Source organism: Oncorhynchus nerka, unplaced genomic scaffold (genome assembly GCF_034236695.1).
Source record: "Oncorhynchus nerka isolate Pitt River unplaced genomic scaffold, Oner_Uvic_2.0 unplaced_scaffold_2905, whole genome shotgun sequence".
NCBI classification, from domain to species: domain Eukaryota; kingdom Metazoa; phylum Chordata; class Actinopteri; order Salmoniformes; family Salmonidae; genus Oncorhynchus; species Oncorhynchus nerka.
Genome location: NW_027038395.1, coordinates 10001 through 17500, shown reverse-complemented (window position 1 = coordinate 17500; position 7500 = coordinate 10001). Strand labels below are relative to the sequence as shown.

Below are 7500 nucleotides of genomic sequence, written 5' to 3'. Positions count from 1 at the left end.
CTCATACTGTTCAGACCAGCTATCACACAACACGGGTCAATACCCTCAGACTGTTCAGACCAGCTATCACCTCATACTGTTCAGACCAGCTATCACACAACACGGGTCAATACCCTCATACTGTTCAGACCAGCTATCACCTCATACTGTTCAGACCAGCTATCACACAACACGGGTCAATACCCTCATACTGTTCAGACCAGCTATCACACAACACAACACGGGTCAATACCCTCATACTGTTCAGACCAGCTATCACACAACACAACACGGGTCAATACCCTCATACTGTTCAGACCAGCTATCACACAACACAACACGGGTCAATACCCTCATACTGTTCAGACCAGCTTCAGACCAGCTATCACACAACACGGGTCACCTCATACTGTTCAGACCAGCTATCACACAACACAACACGGGTCAATACCCTCATACTGTTCAGACCAGCTATCACACAACACAACACGGGTCAATACCCTCATACTGTTCAGACCAGCTATCACACAACACAACACGGGTCAATACCCTCATACTGTTCAGACCAGCTATCACACAACACAACACGGGTCAATACCCTCATACTGTTCAGACCAGCTATCACACAACACAACACGGGTCAATACCCTCATACTGTTCAGACCAGCTATCACACAACACAACACGGGTCAATACCCTCATACTGTTCAGACCAGCTATCACACAACACAACACGGGTCATTACCCTCATACTGTTCAGACCAGCTATCACACAACACGGGTCAATACCCTCATACTGTTCAGACCAGCTATCACACAACACAACACGGGTCAATACCCTCATACTGTTCAGACCAGCTATCACACAACCCGGGTCAATACCCTCATACTGTTCAGACCAGCTATCACACAACACAACACGGGTCATTACCCTCATACTGTTCAGACCAGCTATCACATAACACGGGTCAATACCCTCATACTGTTCAGACCAGCTATCACACAACACGGGTTAATACCCTCATACTGTTCAGACCAGCTATCACACAACACAACACGGGTCAATACCCTCATACTGTTCAGACCAGCTATCACACAACACGGGTCATTACCCTCATACTGTTCAGACCAGCTATCACACCACACAACACGGGTCAATACCCTCATACTGTTCAGACCAGCTATCACACAACACAACACGGGTCAATACCCTCATACTGTTCAGACCAGCTATCACACAACACGGGTCAATACCCTCATACTGTTCAGACCAGCTATCACACAACACGGGTCATTACCCTCATACTGTTCAGACCAGCTATCACACAACACGGGTCAATACCCTCAGACTGTTCAGACCAGCTATCACACAACACGGGTCAATACCCTCATACTGTTCAGACCAGCTATCACACAACACGGGTCAATACCCTCATACTGTTCAGACCAGCTATCACACAACACGGGGCATTACCCTCATACTGTTCAGACCAGCTATCACACAACACGGGTCAATACCCTCAGACTGTTCAGACCAGCTATCACACAACACAACACGGGTCAATACCCTCATACTGTTCAGACCAGCTATCACACAACACAACACGGGTCAATACCCTCATACTGTTCAGATCAGCTATCACACAACACGGGTCATTACCCTCATACTGTTCAGACCAGCTATCACACAACACAACACGGGTCAATACCCTCATACTGTTCAGACCAGCTATCACCTCATACTGTTCAGACCAGCTATCACACAACACGGGTCAATACCCTCATACTGTTCAGACCAGCTATCACACAACACAACACGGGTCAATACCCTCATACTGTTCAGACCAGCTATCACACAACACAACACGGGTCAATACCCTCATACTGTTCAGACCAGCTATCACACAACACAACACGGGTCAATACCCTCATACTGTTCAGACCAGCTATCACACAACACAACACGGGTCAATACCCTCATACTGTTCAGACCAGCTATCACACAACACAACACGGGTCATTACCCTCATACTGTTCAGACCAGCTATCACACAACACGGGTCAATACCCTCATACTGTTCAGACCAGCTATCACACAACACGGGTCAATACCCTCATACTGTTCAGACCAGCTATCACACAACACAACACGGGTCAATACCCTCATACTGTTCAGACCAGCTATCACACAACACGGGTCAATACCCTCATACTGTTCAGACCAGCTATCACACAACACGGGTCAATACCCTCATACTGTTCAGACCAGCTATCACACAACACGGGTCAATACCCTCAGACTGTTCAGACCAGCTATCACACAACACAACACGGTTCAATACCCTCATACTGTTCAGACCAGCTATCACACAACACAACACGGGTCAATACCCTCATACTGTTCAGACCAGCTATCACACAACACAACACGGGTCAATACCCTCATACTGTTCAGACCAGCTATCACACAACCCGGGTCAATACCCTCATACTGTTCAGACCAGCTATCACACAACACAACACGGGTCATTACCCTCATACTGTTCAGACCAGCTATCACATAACACGGGTCAATACCCTCATACTGTTCAGACCAGCTATCACACAACACGGGTTAATACCCTCATACTGTTCAGACCAGCTATCACACAACACAACACGGGTCAATACCCTCATACTGTTCAGACCAGCTATCACACAACACGGGTCATTACCCTCATACTGTTCAGACCAGCTATCACACCACACAACACGGGTCAATACCCTCATACTGTTCAGACCAGCTATCACACAACACAACACGGGTCAATACCCTCATACTGTTCAGACCAGCTATCACACAACACGGGTCAATACCCTCATACTGTTCAGACCAGCTATCACACAACACGGGTCATTACCCTCATACTGTTCAGACCAGCTATCACACAACACGGGTCAATACCCTCAGACTGTTCAGACCAGCTATCACACAACACGGGTCAATACCCTCATACTGTTCAGACCAGCTATCACACAACACGGGTCAATACCCTCATACTGTTCAGACCAGCTATCACACAACACGGGGCATTACCCTCATACTGTTCAGACCAGCTATCACACAACACGGGTCAATACCCTCATACTGTTCAGACCAGCTATCACACAACACGGGGCATTACCCTCATACTGTTCAGACCAGCTATCACACAACACAACACGGGTCAATACCCTCATACTGTTCAGACCAGCTATCACACAACACAACACGGGTCAATACCCTCATACTGTTCAGATCAGCTATCACACAACACGGGTCATTACCCTCATACTGTTCAGACCAGCTATCACACAACACAACACGGGTCAATACCCTCATACTGTTCAGACCAGCTATCACCTCATACTGTTCAGACCAGCTACTGTTCAGACCAGCTATCACACAACACGGGTCAATACCCTCATACTGTTCAGACCAGCTATCACACAACACAACACGGGTCAATACCCTCATACTGTTCAGACCAGCTATCACACAACACAACACGGGTCAATACCCTCATACTGTTCAGACCAGCTATCACACAACACAACACGGGTCAATACCCTCATACTGTTCAGACCAGCTATCACACAACACAACACGGGTCATTACCCTCATACTGTTCAGACCAGCTATCACACAACACGGGTCAATACCCTCATACTGTTCAGACCAGCTATCACACAACACGGGTCAATACCCTCATACTGTTCAGACCAGCTATCACACAACACAACACGGGTCAATACCCTCATACTGTTCAGACCAGCTATCACACAACACGGGTCAATACCCTCATACTGTTCAGACCAGCTATCACACAACAGGGGTCAATACCCTCATACTGTTCAGACCAGCTATCACACAACACGGGTCAATACCCTCATACTGTTCAGACCAGCTATCACACAACACGGGTCAATACCCTCATACTGTTCAGACCAGCTATCACACAACACAACACGGGTCAATACCCTCATACTGTTCAGACCAGCTATCACACAACACGGGTCAATACCCTCATACTGTTCAGACCAGCTATCACACAACACGGGTCAATACCCTCATACTGTTCAGACCAGCTATCACATAACACGGGTCAATACCCTCATACTGTTCAGACCAGCTATCACATAACACGGGTCAATACCCTCATACTGTTCAGACCAGCTATCACCTCATACTGTTCAGACCAGCTATCACACAACACGGGTCAATACCCTCATACTGTTCAGACCAGCTATCACACAACACGGGTCAATACCCTCATACTGTTCAGACCAGCTATCACACAACACAACACGGGTCAATACCCTCATACTGTTCAGACCAGCTATCACACAACACGGGTCAATACCCTCATACTGTTCAGACCAGCTATCACACAACACGGGTTAATACCCTCATACTGTTCAGACCAGCTATCACACAACACAACACGGGTCAATACCCTCATACTGTTCAGACCAGCTATCACACAACACAACACGGGTCAATACCCTCATACTGTTCAGACCAGCTATCACACAACACGGGTCAATACCCTCATACTGTTCAGACCAGCTATCACACAACACGGGTCATTACCCTCATACTGTTCAGACCAGCTATCACACAACACGGGTCAATACCCTCAGACTGTTCAGACCAGCTATCACACAACACGGGTCAATACCCTCATACTGTTCAGACCAGCTATCACACAACACGGGTCAATACCCTCATACTGTTCAGACCAGCTATCACACAACACGGGTCAATACCCTCAGACTGTTCAGACCAGCTATCACACAACACAACACGGGTCAATACCCTCATACTGTTCAGACCAGCTATCACACAACACAACACGGGTCAATACCCTCATACTGTTCAGACCAGCTATCACACAACACAACACGGGTCAATACCCTCATACTGTTCAGACCAGCTATCACACAACACAACACGGGTCAATACCCTCATACTGTTCAGACCAGCTATCACACAACACAACACGGGTCAATACCCTCATACTGTTCAGACCAGCTATCACGCAACACAACACGGGTCAATACCCTCATACTGTTCAGACCAGCTATCACACAACACGGGTCAATACCCTCAGACTGTTCAGACCAGCTATCACACAACACGGGTCAATACCCTCAGACTGTTCAGACCAGCTATCACACAACACGGGTCAATACCCTCATACTGTTCAGACCAGCTTTCACACAACACGGGTCAATACCCTCATACTGTTCAGACCAGCTATCACACAACACAACACGGGTCAATACCCTCATACTGTTCAGACCAGCTATCACACAACACGGGTCAATACCCTCATACTGTTCAGACCAGCTATCACACAACACGGGTCAATACCCTCATACTGTTCAGACCAGCTATCACACAACACGGGTCAATACCCTCATACTGTTCAGACCAGCTATCACACAACACGGGTCAATACCCTCATACTGTTCAGACCAGCTATCACACAACACAACACGGGTCAATACCCTCATACTGTTCAGACCAGCTATCACACAACACAACACGGGTCAATACCCTCATACTGTTCAGACCAGCTATCACACAACACGGGTCAATACCCTCATACTGTTCAGACCAGCTATCACATAACACGGGTCAATACCCTCATACTGTTCAGACCAGCTATCACCTCATACTGTTCAGACCAGCTATCACACAACACAACACGGGTCAATACCCTCATACTGTTCAGACCAGCTATCACACAACACGGGTCAATACCCTCATACTGTTCAGACCAGCTATCACACAACACAACACGGGTCAATACCCTCATACTGTTCAGACCAGCTATCACACAACACGGGTTAATACCCTGATACTGTTCAGACCAGCTATCACGCAACACAACACGGGTCAATACCCTCATACTGTTCAGACCAGCTATCACACAACACGGGTCAATACCCTCAGACTGTTCAGACCAGCTATCACACAACACGGGTCAATACCCTCATACTGTTCAGACCAGCTATCACCTCATACTGTTCAGACCAGCTTTCACACAACACGGGTCAATACCCTCATACTGTTCATTGAAACACAATAAGTTAAGTGGTCAAAGTCAAACATGTAAAGGAATAACCAAAGTGTTGATGGTCAGTAAACAGTTGTTAATGGTTGATGGTCAGTAAACAGTTGTTAATGGTTGATGGTAAATAAACAGTTGTTAATGGTTGATGGTCAATAAACAGTTGTTAATGGTTGATGGTCAGTAAACAGTTGTTAATGGTTGATGGTCAGTAAACAGTTGTTAATGGTTCATGGTCAGTAAACAGTTGTTAATGGTTCATGGTCAGTAAACAGTTGTTAATGGTTGATGGTCAGTAAACAGTTGTTAATGGTTGATGGTCAGTAAACAGTTGTTAATGGTTGATGGTCAGTAAACAGTTGTTAATGGTTGATGGTCAGTAAACAGTTGTTTAATGGTTGATGGTCAGTAAACAGTTGTTAATGGTTGATGGTCAGTAAACAGTTGTTAATGGTTGATGGTCAGTAAACAGTTGTTAATGGTTGATGGTCAGTAAACAGTTGTTAATGGTTGATGGTCAGTGGTGGACAATAAGTGTGCGTCCCAAATTAGCCCCGGTCCAAAGTAGTGCACTATCTAGAGCAAGGGTGAGATTGGGGGCTCAGCCCAGGTGTTGGTGGCGGTACGTACCGTTGGGGCTCAGATCGTCTCCCGTCATGTAGGCCTCCATCGTGACGTTTGAGAAGGTGACGGTGGCTCCTCCCACAATGACAGGTGAGGCGCTGATACATCTGTAGGTGGTGTTGACCCTAGCAACCATCCCTACAGAGGTCGTCTCCACAGTTACCACATCTGTCGAAAAACAGACAAGACACATTGGTCAGAAATCAAATAATAATCCATTCTGTGTGTTAGTATGTGTGTGTGTGTGTGTGAAGCATGACTCCATGTGTTAGTATGTGTGTGTGTGTGTGTGAAGCATGACTCCGTGTGTTAGTATGTGTGTGTGTGTGTGTGTGTGTGTGAAGCGTGACTCCGTGTGTTAGTATGTGTGTGTGTGTGTGTGTGAAGCGTGACTCCATGTGTTAGTATGTGTGTGTGTGTGTGTGTGTGTGTGTGAAGCGTGACTCCATGTGTTAGTATGTGTGTGTGTGTGTGTGTGTGTGTGAAGCGTGACTCCGTGTGTTAGTGTGTGTGTGTGTGTGTGTGTGTGTGTGAAGCATGACTCCGTGTGTTAGTATGTATGTGTGTGTGTGTGTGAAGCATGACTCCGTGTGTTAGTATGTATGTGTGTGTGTGAAGCATGACTCCGTGTGTTAGTGTGTGAAGCATGACTCCGTGTGTTAGTGTGTGTTAGTGTGTGTGTGTGAAGCATGACTCCGTGTGTTAGTATGTATGTGTGAGTGTGTGTGTGTGTGTGTGTGTGTGTGTGTGTGTGTGTGTGTGTGAAGCATGACTCCGTGTGTTAGTGTGTGTGTGTGTG

The 7500-nt window shown here is 46.7% G+C and overlaps 1 pseudogene; it reads right to left on the bottom strand.

Moving 5' to 3' along the window:
* Positions 1-7500, bottom strand: part of LOC135566942 (lysosome-associated membrane glycoprotein 1-like) — a 22249-nt pseudogene that overhangs the window by 10232 nt on the left and 4517 nt on the right.